Genomic DNA, 18754 nt, shown 5'->3' on the forward strand with positions numbered 1-18754 from the left:
TGACGTCGCGCAGCGCGGTTATACAGAACACCACTGCGTCTATGACATTCCAATCACCTTAAACTCCTTCTTTGGACAGTTATGAAAAGGAGAGGGGGGAAAATGAAAGAAAATGACATTCCAGTCACCTAAAACTTCCTTAAGTGAGATTAGAAGGAGAATTGGCGGCTCTTGTCATCAATAAAACGATTTTCTTTTGGTCGCTGTGTGAAGTACAGGTGTAGGAGTGGAGATCCTGGCTAACAGGTAGGTCTATTCATACAGCCCGCTGCCTAATTCTCCCACAGCCCTGCTCAGACGAAGCCGGCGCTAATAACATGTCGTGGAGATGGCTGCTGGCAAATTGCTTTGTTATTCTTGTCAGAAGAGGTCCCTAGGAACCAGTCAATTTTAAACGATACATCAAAATGATTAATTGCGTTTAAATGAGCAGCTGTTGGGTACCCTTGGACGGGCTGGATGCAAAGGGGAGATGCAGAAAAGAGCAAGGGGCTGCAAATATAATGTATTCATAAAGTAAAAGTGATTAGATCTATTAATTAGCTGACAGCCGCCAAGAGCTTTTTTTTTTAGTTTCAGATGTTCAATTGTTGGGGAACAGGGTGGGGATGAAGGGAGAAGTGCAGGGGAAGGGGCTTGTAGAGTGTTGACCTTTCAGCTTTTCGGGTTCTTATTCTCCGTAAAAAAAAAACAGAAAATCTGAGCAAAATATTATGGATGACACCATAGCTCTCGTTGAAGGCCTTTTAACAACGTCGTTATTTTCTGTGCCCGAAGAAAGCAAGGGAAATAAAACAGCGTGAATGTAATAAATGGGACTTGAAGAGACCATGGGTAAAGGAAAGGATAAGTTTGTAAAACAAGGAAAGCAGTTTTTTTTTGGGTGAGGTCACCAGATAAAATATGTACAAGGCATGGAGGGAATGTTGTAAATAAACCAACCCTCTTAATATTTTACTTTAAATCTTCTGACGAAGTGGACGCTAGTCTGCATTAAGCCGCACTGAAAGCTGGCTTTAAGGAAAAGCTGAGAGGAATTTATTCTCGCTTTAATTGCTTTAGAACGGCTCCCACAATGACTCATTTGAGAGATTTTGCGTCCATTTAAGTCCCTACTTTCAGCAGTTCACAAGTTAATCCCCTTTCATTCTGCAGACCCGCAGTTGGCATGAGACAAGGGAGCCTGCTAGACAGAACCTTAAACATATAAGCAGCCAGTGTTTTAGCGGACACTTCCAAACAGCAGCAGCAACAGGAGCGTGGAAACGGGGGAGCTCTGTGAAAAATAAGGTGTGAAAGCAAAAAAAAAGGAGTTGAAAGAAGGATTGGAGTAATATGCAAAATAAGTTTTGTTTAAAAGAAAGCTGAGCCGAGTAGTTCTGAGCAGCACAGCAAAGCTACATTTTGAAACTAACCCTGGCGGCTTCACAAATGGTGTAGACAGCTAGACACAAAACTCTTCAAACAATCTTTAAAATAAATGCCTTAAGCATTACCCCTTACAGGTATAACCACCCCTGTGTTAAAGCAAGGTTTGCTGTTGCACTGCGGGAAGGAGACGCTATCTAGCACACATCAAGGAGAGAAGGGCATTATTGCTTTAATCCTCTTACCAGTAGTCATTTTAAGGCAGTTTTTTTTTGGTGTGTGGAATGGCGTCGTGTTGCCCCGATCCCAGTTTAAACCGTCAGGGCTGGGAGAGATTGTATGGGAAGAACCCGGGACTCTATTAGCAATGTCCAGAGGGTTAGAGCCGTCCATTCTGCTGCGGAAAGCATGACAAATCTGAAAAGCAAATAAAATCAACGGTTGAGTTCGTCAACTCTCCTCTTAAAAAAACTGTACAGTTCTCACTAAGAGAAAAAAAAATCGCCATGTACAATAGGCGCTCCCCACTTTTGTTGTGCGGGGAGACGGACAGTTGTTCCCTCTTATCGATAATGTATTATAAATTCCTTATTGTATTTTAATGTTTGAAGCTGATTTGATCTGTCTGGATAGGAATGTGACGCAGGTTGTTTTACAAGAAGTTTGTGCAGAAGTGAGAGGGAGAGCGAGAGGCCATGTTTTGATTGACATATTGAGGGACCATTGAAATCCTACAGACTTGTTCTTAGCTGCTGAAGCACGCCAGTGATTCTGTTTTAAAATCCTGCATCAGCCGACTTCCCAGCAGATGGCAACATACCCTGTCATTGGCTGCAACTTTCTAGTGTAATCTGCAAGAACCAAGTGCGAGAGAGACTTCGAGAGAGAGAGAGAATACAAAAAGAGAGACAAGAGCTATCTGTAGGCAGATTTGAACCGACAGAAGTGTCTTACTGACGACTTTAGAGTCCTAAGTATCATATGTTCTGCCTTATCATCGCGGACCACTTAAACTCGGAGTATATTCTCGGAGGGCGACCGCAAGGTTCCGCTGTGGAAAGGTAAGTGTAGAATATGGTCTTTTAAATTAAACACATGCACTTAACAAAGCTGCTCTTTCTTTCTGCCTTTGTGTATGCAACTAGATAGACGGAAGTTAATATTTACATGTATATAAATATATGCAAATGATGCCTTTCCCGCGCTGTTTGGTATATTTACAGGCTGCTTGCTTGGAACTGTTTGCCGACTTGCCCTGTTTAATTTGCGCTGGTTTGTTAATGACAAGTTAGTGGGTCCCATTCTCCGACCACCTTCTTCCATTTGTACCCCCTTTTTTATTCTATTTGTTATCAAACAAAATATATGCATGCAATGAAGATGGATTTTTCTTCACAAAATGATAGGCTATTTATCAGAATCCACTGATTATTTCAAAATATCTCACTGTTGAAGTGTCATCTTGACTGTGTATCTCTAGTCAAAGTCCGCCTCATTCTCTTAGCAGCTTCTGCAAAACAGGTTTCCTCTGAAATCCCAGATGAGGCTGATCCCAGTTCTGAATGTCTATATTGATTATAATACTCTGCAAAGATAACGCTATTCTTGAGCAGTATGGGTAAGGAAGGAAAAGAGAAAGAAAATGAATTTGCATTGACTTATACCTGCAGAACTTTCTCGCATCAATCAAGATTTAAAGACTTTCTGATCGCGCATCCCCCTGTTTTACTGCGCAGCAGTTGTGTGTCATTTTTCCGCTCTAGGTTGTATAACAGTGCGGAACAATTGGTTTTCTGGGGGTGCTCTCCAAGTCCCACTCTTGCGTTTGACTGAACCGTGTCTGACAGGCAGCAGTGGAGGCGGCTCGAGGCGTGCAGATGTCCCTTTGTGGGAGCAGAGAGTGAGTGAGGGAGGAAAATCAACTACCCGGTTCCTTATTCAGATCCGTCTCGATTTCCGTAAATAATTCTTCTGGTGCCGTGGAGACTTCTTTTAATTAAAAAAAATAAAATTGCGTTAACTCGGTTCCAAATGTTTAAGAAGGGTTGCGGCAGATCATAGAGGATCAGCCCAGCTCTACTCATGTGGAGATATTTCCCAACAAACTTTCAGTGTGATTCCATGCACTGGACTTTTAAAGTTCTCTCCAAACTGGGAACATTTAACTCCAAAGTGCCGTCATCCCTTTCCGATAATTGGTCATGAACAACATGGGATAGAATCTTCCATTTACCTATCTCACTCAGTTCCTTTATGGGACCACCACAGGCTCTTCGAGAACTTAGAAAAAGTTCACTAACTCTCCGCTGGTGAATTATTATTTCAGTTATAATTTGGCCGACTGGAAATAGCAGAATACAGACAGGCATCAGACGAAAAGCTGAAAAGGTGTTGATGGGTCAGATTTGATTGTGATAGCTTGGCAAAACCGTAATAGTGCACTTCAAAGAACACCTATGTGCTTGTAACAACTCTGTTGCCAAAGTAGCCTTTAATGTCCTGTTTCTTTATATTTTTTTAAAAAAACAGTTTTGTCTGAGGAGAGACCAGGAGCTTCACTTTCATATTAACTATGCCCTTCGACCATTAGGCAAAATGGGGACATATTGGGAGGGTGGGACACTGTTTTAATTCAATGCTTAGATAATGCACACGCATGTGACAGGTGAGGAGGAAACAGAGAAAAAAAAATGATAAAGAGAAGCTAGAGAACACGATAAGATATCAAGTCGAAAATAGGGACGCGATTCACCGATGGCGTAGTGCAGGAAGTTTCACCAAATCTGAAAAGAAAATGAAGTCGAAAAAAGAAAATTTAAAATAAAATAGTACTGATAGTGCAATAATACAGAAGACATCGAGATTGTATCAAATTTATGCATGTACTAAAACTCCGAATAAGTTTAATAAACATCGACATAAATGCATAAGGTGTATTAATTTACAATGTTTGTGTAGATATAGACAGATGTTAATTGTTCAATATAACTGACATCTGGTGAGCTAGGTGTATGGAAATTAATTTATTGTGCGTAAAAGCAACGATGTTGGTCAGTGATGGAGATAGCAATGGTTAGTCAGGTGTTCAATCAAAGTATGGCAGTAAGGTAAATAGAAAACATGATAAAGTGAGGGCTATGTACAGAGACTGGAAAAAGAGACATTGGAACAGAAATAACGAGGAGAGGAGCAAATTTCCTAAGAACTATCTAAACTGTCTTCGAAGAATGAATATATATGATCAGCAAATAGGGGCGTGGGGGGGTGGATTGGGACGTTGGGGGTGGGGGGGGGGGCTGGGGGGAGAGAACCAACCTGGTGTCAGAGAGGATGATGAATGAACCGCACTGCAGTCGAAAGCTATTTCCACTTCTATTAGGTCCTGAGCCAAATGGGGATCAGGATGCATATTTTAAGGAATATCTAATAAATCTTGCCAAACTCGCCCCTACGGCAATGATCCCGATGCAGAGGTGACTGCTGAACGCTGGCCTACTTTGTAGCAAAGTAAATGTTTAGAAATCGCCTCTGTCGAAGTAATCAACATTCCTGGGCGCTGCTGTAAATCTCATTTCAATGAATTTTTTAAACTGTTTAGCAAGTGTCCATAAATAATTAGTTTCCTCTCGATGTACAGCGACTTAAGGAACAGAATAAACCCATGTAAATGGTAAATCCCAGCGTTCTGAATTAAATCGAATACAATGGCACTTCTATAAATCATGATTTTAAAGCGTGCGCAGTTTTGCTTGCACTTGTCTAATATGTAATCAAGGCCCATTTGACTGTTTAATAATTAACAGCAATTAAGAAATATTTTGTGTTGCACGAGTTTCTGATTTTACAGTACGAATATAATTGCTTTCAGTTTCACTTGGAGCGACGGTGAACAATTCTATACTCTTTAGCGCACTTTGACAGCGAGAAAACATCTCAATTAACTATAATTAGTACATTTGAATATCGTTTGCCCTAAAGCTACACCTTAAAAAGATTTAATTATCGCAACGTAATTATTTAAACTAAAGTTACCAATGTTCCAATTATATGTACAAATCCTTTGGAATGCGTAACAACTGTTTCAATGCATTTGTAGATTTTGATCTGATGCATTTATTTTGTCATGTAAAGTATGAACACGCGCTCTGATTAATCTTCGTAATTAACCAATTTATATTATTAATGCACATAATTAAAGTAAACATAAGCACGCTAATAACATATGTTATATAATCTTTAGGCACCGAGCTGCAAAATTCAGTGAAGAAAAATAATGCAGCATCTAATGAATACATTCTGTTGTGTATCCAAATAATGAACCATTATTAATAAAATATAGTCATGTATAAAGTCAAATGTCTCATCTTTTAAAAAAGAACCTCTATTTCTCCTCTCTTCGCTGTCCTCTCTCACCCTCCTACTTTCCATTTCTTCCTCGCTCGCTTTGATTTATGCAGTTCGATTAGGATAACTGTATACTTGGTTCCAGATCGTCGCTGTCGTTAGATTTGCCTTTGCAGATGTAAATGACAGTAATAAATATATAATCATGTCCCGCAGCAAGGACCCCTTACGGCAGCTCCGCCACGCCAAACTTTTAACACTGTACAAACCAAGAGATGATCAACTCCAAGAAGAAAAGGCAGCAGATAGAAAGTTCTCTTTCTTTCGAATCTGTTGTTAAAACAGACGTACGACCCCAATTCTGCAATTGCACCGTCGACATTTAGTTTGTACGGAGATGCGCGATCTTGTATTGCAAAGGAATGTCAATTCCTCTTTCACAAGCCAAGTACATCACTTACTGAATGTGGGGTAGTGATGGTAATGGTACTGAGGAGTGAGCGACGGGGGAGAGTAGATTCACTACAGGTTGAGACACGATCAAAATGTTACATTTATTTAATAAATATTTTGTATTTAATTTATTAAGCATGCTGGGTCTTTTATTTATGATGACTCTGATCTCGATGCCTCATTGTGGTATTCGATGGCTATCTTCTGGGTTACCTCCGATGCTGATCATTGTACATTAACTCTGCGGTGCTGTTGTTCTGACACGAAAAGCGCTCGCCGCCTGACCCCCTGCACGGGTAATTTGTGTATCAACCAATTCCCTGGATAGCAGTTGTCAGAACAATACCTGTACACGTTAACAAGTCCAAACCTCAAGAATTTCCCCCCTCTTTACACCTTCTTCTGCCACATAAACTACTCCTCTTCCTTTGCCACTTGCCCCGTTCCTATCAATCAACCTTTCTGTTTCCTTCTCCCCAATATAGATAGACGCACCTACAACGATATATACGCTCTTAACTTTGTACAACTCTGAACGCAGAGAAATCTGTTCCTGAGAATTTGCTGCAGTAGAATTGCATTTTAAACTAAGTATGAGCAATTTTTAAAATAATTGTCTCAGCTGAAATCTGTGCGACATGTCCGGAGACATTTTAACAATCTATTAGGGTTATTTGACATCACTGATGTTCGGCATTTCACACTGCCCGAGATTAGAGCAAAAGCGTTCATTCTTCAAAATCCCCCGGGAGACACAGGGAAGGCATCCATTTATATGCAGATTTACTGAATCAATAAAAGGCAGTTTAAGACACAAATATCCACAGTAGGGACATTTTTATATATGTATATACATAAAGGCAATTTAAATGGATATATAAATTTCTGTTTTAAGTAAAGGAATGAACATCCACGCATCGATACTGAATAAATATAGAAAAAAAAGCAGTTTGATATATGGGTTCTGTGCATGAGGACTACATGAACCAGATTACTGGTGGATAGGCAGAATGAATCAATATCAATGGGGGAAACAGAGATATCCTTCAGTAATTATGCAATTAAAGTTTGAGTTTAACCGGATTTATGTCTCTTAACACGAAACAAATCGCCTGATTAAATTCGACAAAAAAACGCATCAGTCACACTACATTAAAGAGGATGGAGATAATTATACCAATTACCTCTTTGTAATCGCGTGATTTATAATTAATGGCCTCCCCCCCCCCCCCCTCCCCAAACAGATAATTTGATAATAATAGATAACACTGTTGCCGAAACACTGTCACCCTGCAGGTCACCCTTCATGTCGGGGAGGCGGGGGGGAGGTGATGGGGAAGGGGCAGAAGCTGGATTAGAGAAAGTTTTGCTGCTCGGAGTATTCGACAGAACAGTTACAGAAAAAAAAGGGCTTTCTGATAATTAGATTTCCCATTTCACTTGGCGAGCTGTTCTTCAAATCATGGGAGAGACGAGGGGTTGCTAACAGGCTCATGAATTGCGCCCGTGTAACATCAGACAGGAATTGCGCTCCAGTTTTTGAGAACTTAAACCCGCGGGAAACCGCTCGCGTATCAGGGCGTCAATATACTCGCCAGTCGTGATATCTTGATGCTCGTTTCTCTGTGAAACACAAGTGTGACAGCACTAGTGCAATCGCATGCACAGTGACAGCAGAAATCCAACAATCAGGTGGTCCCAGTGGACGCTGTGTGTGCAAATTAAGCAACTTTGTGTAAACTACAGAGGGCGAAGTGAAAAAGACATCAGAATACACAGTTAAAGTTGGTGAGGCCATAAACAGCATGAGGGAGTTGAACAAAACGTGTGTTAGTAAGAAATTGTTTTGGAGAAATTAATGGGGCTGAAAGCTGACAAATCCTCAGGAACTGATGGTCCTCGTCCCAATATATTGAAGGAAGTGACTATAATTATAGTCAATGCATTGGTGATCATCTTCCAAAATTTTAATAACTCGAGAATGATTGCCATAAATTGGAAAGTGGCAAATGTCGCTCCACTATTGAAACAGGAGATAAATTCACACATACTCCTGGCTAAACGGATGCTGCCTGACCTGCTGTGCTTTTCCAGCACCACTCTAATCTAGACTCTGGTTTCCAGCATCTGCAGTCCTTGTTTTTACCTGCTGGATAAACGGGACTACTGTGTACAGTCCTGCCCCTATATATAAAAAAGCACAATGAAGTACTGGACAAAGTGCATAAAATACTCGGATCTACCAGAATTCAGAGGATGCAGTTATCCCCAGGAGAGGTATTAAGAGGGGCGCTGAATGAAGTTTCAACACAGTTACACAATAGTTTAATAAAGTGGTCACGGAAGGTTTCTGAGGTACTGTTCCTGCCTGAGGAGCCTCAGGTTCAAGTCCCACCTGCTGGCGAGGTGTGTCATAATTCATAATGGAGACTACAGAAACGGTACAGAAACTAAATATCTGTATTGACTGAGAAAGATATAAGAAATTTTCCAGTAGCAGAAATCCGAGTGGCCAAGGAGAACAAAGGGAGTTGAACAAAACGTGTGTTAGTAAGAAAATTGTTTTGGAGAAATTAATGGGGCTGAAAGCTGACAAATCCTTAGGAACTGATGGTCCTTGTCCCAATATTTTGAAGGAAGTGACTATAATTATAGTCAATGCATTGGTGATCATCTTCCAAAATTCTAATAACTCGAGAATGATTGCCATAAATTGGAAAGTGGCAAATGTCACTCCACTATTTAAGAAGGGAGACAGCGAAAAAAAAACAAGGAAATACAGACTTGTTAGCTTCACATCAGTCGTATGGGAAATGCTAGAATTGATTATAAAAGATGGGATAAATAAACACCTGGTTCATAGTGATCTGACTGGAAGAGTCAACATGGATTTTCAAATATAAATTGTGTTTGTTGGACTTGAAGTTTTTTTTAAAGATGTTTGTAACAATATTGATAATGATGAAGTCTCCCATAGGAGCCTGGCTGGAAAGATTAACACATATGGGATTGCTGTTAATGTACTGGGATGGGGTAATGATTGGCTAACAGACAGCAAACAAATAGGAATAAATGGGCCAGCTTTGCATTGGCTAGTTGTAACAAATGGGACACTGAAAGGGTCACTGCTGGGGCCCCATCTGTGCAAAATATTTATCAGTGATTTGGAGGTGGGTCAAAAATTCACAGCTGATACAAAGCTAAGTGGGAATTTGTGTTGTCTGGAAGATGCAAAGATGCTTCAGGAGGATTTGTCAGGCTTAGTGAATGGGCAAGAACATGGCAGTTGGAATATAATGTGAAAAAATGTGAGGTTATCCACGCTGGCAGAAGAAACAGATGTGCAAACTATTTCTAAAATGGTAAGCAGTTCAAAAATGCAGATATACAAAGGTACCTAGTGTTATTGTTGATAAATCACCGAAGGTTAATATGCAAGTGCAGCAAGCTATTAGGAAGACTCATAGAATGTTAGCCTTTATTCCATGGGATTTGAGTACAGGAGTAATGATGTTTTGCTGCAATTGTATAAGATTTTGTTTAGACTGCATCTGGTGCAGTGTTTGCAGTTTTGGACTCTTTATATTAGGAAAGTTATTGTTATCATAGTGTGAATGCAACAAAAGTTCACCAGAATTGTTCCTGGGAAAGCAGAAATGTACTATGGAGAGAGAAATGGCAATCTGGGCCTGTATTTTCTGGAGTTTCAAGAAAACTACAAAATACTTAAAAGGACAGACAGGGTCGATGCTGGTTTGGGAGTCTAAAACTGAGGGTACAATTTAAAAATAAACAACATGCCACTTAGGTCTGAGACGAGTAAAAATTATTTTACTTAGGAGTTGGTGAACAAAGAGCAGTGGAGGCTCAGTCTTTGCTCGAGAGACTGGATAGATTTCTGATTACCAGTGTTAGGGTTACGGGTATGCGGTGAGTAGAAGGAATTGAACTGTTCGATTAGCCATGAACATACTAAATGATGCAGCAGTTTCAATGAGTTAGGTGGCCTACTCCTATGTTTCTCAGTGTCAAAAATGCTTATTAATGTTGAAAATTATCAACATTGAAAACATTCAATGTTTGAACTGTGTTTGAGGCCAAAACAAGCAGCACAAATGTTAGGTAGCTGCACCAAATCCTATGTAGTATTTGGGGGCATTTATTTCCACAGAGAGGTGCAAACATTGAAATTGCTGCTGCATCTAGTTGTCAAAGCAGAGTATTGATCCTTTAAAGTGAAATTTAGCATATATTTAAGTTGGAAAGCAATAGAGAGATGTAAGCACAGTGTAGGTAAAGACAAATAGCGTCAGAAAACACCCATGACGAGTATAAATGCTAGCGTTGCTCTTTTGGACTGTCTGACCTTTCTTTGTGCTGCAAATTCAGTGTATAAGTTATGGCTAGGCTACAGCAGGTTATGACAAGTATTTCTTTTGGATATTGATCCTTGTTAGCACTATGCAATTGGTGATGTTATCCAAAATGTCAGTTTGTGCAGGGTTTCCACTTCAATAAGAACAGTCTAGTGTTAGTTTTCAGTGAGGTGAATTGGACTTCTGCCACTTCACAGCTATTTTGCACATGATACTTACTGGGCAGTCTATACATGGGACCGTACATAATAAATGTTTTGACACTGAGTTACTCTATATAGTGTAATGATCAAATATCCTTCTGCAACAAGGTGAAATAGCCTGATCTAATATCAATTTATACTGATGTCTGCCAACTAATGATCTTATACCGAGGCCTGTTACAGTGATGATAAACTTTGTACATTAATCTGCAAAATGTTGAATTATAATTACTTTATTTGCTTTTTCATGGGATGTGGATTTTACCCACATGGCCAATATTTGTTGCCTTTCTTTCATTGATGCGCCATTTGCAGCGTTGAAAGTCAATCCTGCTGCTGTGGATCTGTTGTGAATCATTAACCAGAACAAGGAAAAATGGCAAATCTCATTCCCTAAATGATATTAATGAACTAAATGCATTTTTACATAGCAAGGTCACCATTTCTGAGATTCGTATTTAATTCTAGATTTATCAATTGAATTTAAGTTTCACCAGCTGCTGTTATGGAATTTGATCAGAACACCAGAATATCTGGTGTAGTGACATTACCCACAATACCAAGATCTTTCATGTGATGTCTGTAACTATGAAACCAATGTAGCTAAGTAATAATGCTGATGATATTCTGCATTCATTTGGTTATAAATATGCTCCCTCTATGTAGCATCCTCATCACCCATACACTGCTAACTGTGGTTCATATCAATATGGAGCAAACTGACCAGTAGGCCATAAGAATGTAGGCCATAAGAATGACCTCCACCAGTGGAGGGGCTTTGAATCCAAGTTGCTGTCATTATTCTGCATGCACACTATCGAACTGAGCAGCTGCCATATAAATTTGGTACTAAATGTGAACATAAGCTGTGGAGCTCAAAAAGGTCCTGAGTTCAATCCATGGTGAATCAACAATTGTGCTGCCTGTTCTCAGAAACCTGGGACGAAAGAGAAGTAAAGACATCAACCAAAATTCCAGGGCCTGGTTTCTCCTCTCCAAAGTGTACATTTGTGTTTGCCCAGTGAGGCATGGAGCAGGCTAAACTGTAATCCTCTCACCATCCCACATTCCTCCCCTCTTCCCCACCATCATTCCAAAATGCTACAAACCTACACAACATTCTTAGAGACCCATGAAAAATAGGTGTATGAGAAAGGTGTGTATGATGGCTAATAGTCATGATTTAAAATCTTCCATTTAGTATTTGTCTGTCCAGAAAATGAGAAAAATAAAGTAAGCAAAATAAAAATTATTACGGTAGGCAGCACATTATTCTGCCTCATCAGATCATCCAATCAGGAAAGCCTGACACCAAATAACAACTTGGTCCTGTCCGAGGGGTGACTAAAAACTCACTGATGCCAAGTAGTTTACAAATGTATTAAACTGCTAACAGACCATCGGCATTAATTTGGCAGACCAATTCCTAAGCGTATTAAGGCAGAAGAAGCAGATGCCCTTCCCGTGGGGGTTTCACATTTATTTAACAATGTACAAGCAACAGTGTACATCTGGCCTGACAGAGTTCAGCTATGTAGCAAAAAGTTGGATTGTGTCAGAAGTGCTGGAAAGAAGTTAAAGATAATTTTCTCCTCACTGAATCATGTTGAAGAGAATAGACTCCCTTGTAGTTATATAAATTCAAAATGACTTACAATCTACTTTTTCAGGATATAATACATGCACATAATGAATAAGACTTCCTATGTTGTGTATTGTTATGATGGGACAAGGATCTTTTGGATAATAGCCATTGTAATGAAAAATTGAAGCAGAGCTGAGTGGCAGTACAGCTCTGACTGGTGTGCAATCAAGCATGTAGTGATTTTAACTAAGAGAGACAATAGAATTCATTCCTTAAAGTTCAGCAAACCATCTAAAGCATTTCAACATATGATTCTGCACTGATTTTAATTCAATTGTGACCAACTCTTCTAAAAAATACTACATCAAAATGGTACAGTTATGCTGTAGTTTAACCTTTAGTTTTATGTCACTATGATATGGAAACTTATGCACTCAAAATGTACAGCATATCTGTTCCATTAGAAAACCATTAAAGCTGTCTTTGTGGATCAGGTTTTCTAAAATTTCAACTTGTCTTTTCCTATTTTTATTAATGTAAGAATTTAATCAGTGTTACGGTTGCTAATGCTGTCAACTACAGAAAGAGTAGTATTTAGAAAGATTGGTGAGTGCCTTTCAGAGATCACTCAGGAAAATATTGATATTTAAATTTTTCATGGTTGTTGACATTGCTAGCATTTGCTGTCCATTGTAAATGTCCTCAAATTAATTGAATTGCTGAGCCATTTCAGAGGGCAGTTAAGAGTCAACCACACATCAACAGTCATATTTAGGCTCAGTCAGATAAGAATGAATATTTTCTAACCTAAAGAGGATTGGTGAATAGGATAGGTTTTTGCAACAATTATTTCATGGTTACCATTACAGACACCAGCTACTAAGTCCAGATTTATAAATTGAATAGAATTAAATGAAGCTGCTGTGGTGAGATTTGAACCCAAAGAATTAGGCTAGGCCTTTGGGTTTCAACTATCTTCATTTAAACTAATTCAGTAATAAAAGAATGAGGGCAATGAATGAAAATCTTCTTAATAGAAACTCAATTTCATATATAATTGAAACCAGCACTACGGTTTATCGCTTTGCATATTGCATTCTGAGCCAGAAAGTATTAAGTGATACATTGGGCTCAAAAAAACACCTGGTGGAGAGTTCCTGGAAATAATGGGTTTATTATTTCATAGAATCATAGAATCATATTTGCTCATGTGCGCTTAATAATCCTCAGAACAAATTACATTTGCGGAGAAGCGTAAGTAAAACAGATCAGCCTACTGCCAATCTATGTTTCATTGGTTCAGTTTTTTTTGGTTGGCAAATATAGAGAAACATGTAGGTAATAAGAATATTTTATGGTGCAATATGTTGATAACACATTGTTTGTTGCATGCTAGTGCCTATGCATGTGATCCACAACTTACGAACATCCAACTCAGAAATGCTTGTACTGATGAATGAGATACCATATTCCAATAATTTTAAGAATCTGACATGGGACCACTCGCACATACTTCCAAACAGATTAATCTACTATATTGTGTTCAAACTTGTGTACGAATTGACTTACAAATATAGTCAGGAACAGAACCCTGAGACTGTCTGAAATGGTTTGGTCCTTTTTGTTGGCGATATATGCATCTTCTACTATTTTCCATATTTATTGTTATATATAATAACTTACAAACATTGGAAATATATCCATTGATAATAGTCGCCAATTTGCACTACTATAAGTTTTCAAAATTTTGCTTTATAAAACACTAAGAAACAGTCTCCTCAAACAGAATCAAAGTCTGTTCTGTCTCTAGGATGAAACAGAATAAGACCCACTCCACTGTGAATCTTATTTTTATATTTTCCAGAATTGAACCACCCTGGTTTCAGAATAACATTTGAAAAATAAAACATCTATTCTCAATCCCACAGCTGTCAAATAAAGTCAGTATAAAATCAAAGAAAATGGGAGATGTACATGTGAATTTACATGCTTTCATTGTTTGAGTGCCAGCAAGATATTTATCGTTAGTAATGGCACGGTTATGGTACACATTGTTGAGCTATTCTACCTGACTGCATGATTTTCTGACAAGCAAAATTATTTGAGTGCAGAGCTTTGTTCAATAGTGTTCAAACAATGCTCAAATTTTAAAATTGATGGGACAAGCAGCACTTTGTGAACATTGACCTGTTTAAAAATAAAAGACAAACATTCCAGCATTGTGATACTCCAACATAATCTAAGGTTGTCTCGCCAAGTTATTTCAGGTAACTTGTCAGAATGCAGTCTTATTAATTTTATAATGCTGTACGGTTCACATTAATATAAGCTAAAAGTGCTATTTATAAATGTGAACTGTGGAAAAAAAAACTAACTTGAAGAAACATAACTAATTTATTAATTCATTTCACCTAATAACTCAATTTTAAGAGTGGTCTACTCAATAGGCTGGGAACTTGTTAAATGAAGTTTAGAAAAGCTTTTGCATGGTTGCAGTACACTGTTTGAATCAAAATGTTTGAATACAGCATAACAGCTGCCAGTTTGACTGCTATTATTTGAGACCATGCACTATATTTCCTGAATGGGAAATCATAAATATGTATTTGTGGTTTTCCAATATGTAGTCTCAGCAGGAGAAGGTCTGTGCCACAAGTATTCATTCACAAAATGTGTACTTTTGTTTACAACCACATTGTTGTGTTGGAATGATGTAACACTACAGCCCAATTTACGTATGGAGAAAAACAGCTAATCCACAGGAAACATTGAAATGGATTTTCTCTGATCATGACAGCTTTCTTTTTCTGCTCAATGGACAAGATAGTCAATGTTTTAAAATTAAACCTTTTTTTCATTTTGGCCACCCAACTGCAATACCATGTAATCCCAGCTTGGGTTTAACATGGTTGGTGGTCAATGAATCTCTCCTCAGCTTCAATAACCAGCAGCAACCCAAATTCTAGAACTGCACATTTGTAACCCTTCTATTTCCCATAATGGCATTTTTAAACCCCTTTAAGTAATATTGTCAACTTAGTTTCAATTTGTCCAAATTTGAATATTATTGCTGTGTGTCCACTCATTTGGAATAGGTGATTTTATTATCTCCAGTATCTGTGGGGAAAAGTAATAATGTTAGAGGAGTGCAGTTAGCTTCAATATAATGTTAATAGCAATTTCTGCAGAATAATAGAAATAGAGTAATTAAACACATAATACTGTATCGCTTCTGCGTGATTCTTACTTTTAACAAATGACCTTAATTCAAATGTATATTTCTATGTGGTGCTACATCAGGCTCATAAACACTTTGAAGTTTCACAGCAGTTTGTCTTTCTAAGGTGATACACATTTGACCAAATGGAACTTAAGTATGTTGTGTTTAAAAAATTTGCCATCAATAATGTTGGAAATATTTTGATAGTCATTTCTACAGTTTATGTTTGTACTACAGATTTACAAAGTATTGCAAGGAATATAACATGAAGACATTTCACAAAGAAACAGCAAGTGCACTACTTCCCCCTTCCCACTCTTCAAGTGTCTTAGAAACCTATTTAAACACACAATTTTTTTTACAAATGATTCAATGCCTTTTGCCAACATTACAATGCACAATGTCAATATTGAATTGATTACCATTTCACCAGAAAATTAGTGTCTTCGGCCAGTTTTTTTTAATTGTTCCTTTTTGTTACATTATGATTTTTTTAAAAATTGTATGTAGTTTTTGACAATGTTCAATAATTTTGATTAAATCAAAATACAGTAATAGTCTTTCAGAATTTAAACATTTTTAGATTAGAAAATAATTTTGTCATATTTCTTACATTTGTTGTGCTCAGGCTATTTAGTAAAATACAGAGAATAAATAGATTTCCAAAAACTGTATGTATTTACTTTAGCTACTGGTTTGAAATGGATTACTACAGAGCAGGTCTCGGCAGTAAACTTGTTTATATTACTCAGCTCGAGCTTACCTATTACTTTAAGTACCCTTTTTAGGAGAGAGCCCTGCAAATGCCTGAGTGCAACCACACCAGAGCTGTCTCCGAAATGTTAAACATTGAAATGCTTAGAGCATGGGGAAAGGGCAATACCACCTCTGTAAACATTTAAGTGAAGATTGACTAGGCTTACAAAGTGTCCATAGGGCACCACTGACCCACTGAGTACTTTGTAAACCAGGTTTGACACTGCACTGGATTTACACTTCACACTGTGTCAAATTGTAAGCCATGTGACGCAGCTCCTCGAGGGAGTTTCACTCTGTTTTATGCAAGGGCAGGTCAGGTCCTCACACTAAATTCAAACTTCTAAATTTGTACTAATATAAACCTGAAATCCCTTCCATGTATGCTAAATTTATAATAAATGCTGCTTAAAATGGCATGCATGAAAATCCACAGATGACTTACACAAACATACCGCACACTACACATGAACATATCTACCGATAAAACATTTTTCTTTCATGTAAGTCTGTTTGAAATTTGATTATTCGTCAATCACAACCTTTATATAATTAACTGTAATACATCATGAGTATCTTTTGACTACAGATTTAATTCAAAATCTTGTAAGAATAGGTGAATTCTGTGCCAGTGTGTGACAGTTCTAATTCTCAATAGTGCTGGAATAATTGGAGACCTTCTTTACATCAACAGATGCAATTTAGCATTGATTGAGCAAAACCCTTAGTATACGGCATTGTCTAAACATGCTAGGAGAGCCAGTTAACTCTTTACACAGAAGCATACAGTTAGCTCCAAATAACTAGCCACATGATCTAGGGATGAGTCTTCCTTTGGCTTTTCTCTTACATCAAAGTTAAGGGATGCTACTGCTGTGGAATGGAAACTTAACCCATTCCAGACACCAACTATCAGTGTCAAATATTTTCAAGTCAGCCATTGCACAAATTGTTTTCGGTAAAATCTCTCCCATCTACTCTGCGCTACCATTATATCACAGTTCTAAAGGACCACTCACACCAACTATCAGTATTTTCCCTCCAAGTGAGAATGACAATTAATAGCAAATTAGGTGCAGTTTTGTAAACACTAGAAATGAGAGTGAAACTACTTTAATTTCTTTGCACATTATGGCATCCAGCAAAGGTGAATTTTCAATCCTCAATCTCAGCTAGACTGTGGCCTTCTGTCCAATTCAATGTGCCACCCTGTTAAAATTATAAACGCAAACATTTATTTAACTCTAATACAAAAGTTATGTTGTACAAAGTAATCGAATACAAAATAATTCTAAATATTTGGTGCAAGATATAACTGTGGCCTCGGAGGGAGTGCAATATAGGTGTACAAGAATGATACCTGGATTTCAGGAGAGATGATACAAGTTAGACCTGTTTTCTCGAGAAATTGGAAGGATAAGGGGTTATTTTATCAAAATCTTTAAGATAGTAGCAGAAAAGGCAGAGTAGATAAATTATTTCCCTGGGTGAAGATTCTAGAACTAGGGGACATAGTCTAAAAAAGAGGGCCAGACCGTATAGGAGAGATGTTAGGAAGCACTTCTACACACACGTGGTGATAGAGGTTTGGAAATCTCTTCTAAAAATGGCAGTTGATGCTAGATTAGTTGTTAATTTTAATTCTGAGATAGATAATTTTTGTTTAGCAAACGTATTAAGAGGTATGGGCCAAGGACAAGTATATGGAGTTAGGCCACATATCAACCATCTCACCATCTCATTGAAAGATGGAACATGCTCAAGGTGCTGAGTGGCCTATTCCTGTCCTATATTCAATCCATTGACAGATCCTATCCAGAGACCATTGCAAGATTCTGTATGTTAGTCAGATATTTTGTAAATATTTTGGTGGATTACATGTTTATGAAGCACATTGGGACATATCTAACTCAAGTTGATTACTGTTTGCAACATTCCTCTCTCTGATTTTTAATGACCAAGTGTATTTAGAGCATGTGCAGATCTAAATTAACCTGGGAATTAATGTAGCGATTTAATAGGATCTTGTACATTTGTAAATTAAAATGTACAAGAATTGTTTACAGTGACTCAACTAAGGAATTTCAAACTTGGAACCTAATTATTCCTGTTGGATAATTGTATAGTATTCTAGCAATTAACATTCCAATGGTATCTTCAAATATTATGTTAAGGTAATTCTAGATTTGATTGTGTTGGAGTGTTGTATACCTGTAAATTCTGATACTGTTTTACAGACTTAAGAAACAGAAGGGGAACGAAGACCCAGTGTTCAGAATGCAACAAAGGTTAAAGATAAAGAAAAAGTTGGTGATAAATTATATACTAAATTTAAGTTTGGAATATTATTTGGGGGCAAAGTGTTACAGGACATAGGGTGTTCTACAAATTTGAATGAAAAATGAATTCAGGTACAAAATTGTGGCAGGAGTCATGATTTCAAATGAGT

General features: G+C 37.9%; 1 protein-coding gene across 1 annotated transcript in view; it reads left to right on the forward strand.

Annotated features, from left to right (window-relative positions):
- Positions 1–2298: 2298 nt before the first annotated feature.
- Positions 2299–18754, forward strand: part of dmbx1b (diencephalon/mesencephalon homeobox 1b) — a 44370-nt gene continuing 27914 nt past the window's right edge. Inside the window, exon 1 of the mRNA XM_043700129.2 lies at positions 2299–2429. The gene's annotated coding sequence lies outside the window, so the exon portion shown is untranslated. The remainder of the gene's footprint in view (positions 2430–18754) is intronic.

Source organism: Chiloscyllium plagiosum, unplaced genomic scaffold (genome assembly GCF_037043375.1).
Source record: "Chiloscyllium plagiosum isolate Xiang-an unplaced genomic scaffold, Cpla_swu_hap1 HiC_scaffold_9, whole genome shotgun sequence".
NCBI classification, from domain to species: domain Eukaryota; kingdom Metazoa; phylum Chordata; class Chondrichthyes; order Orectolobiformes; family Hemiscylliidae; genus Chiloscyllium; species Chiloscyllium plagiosum.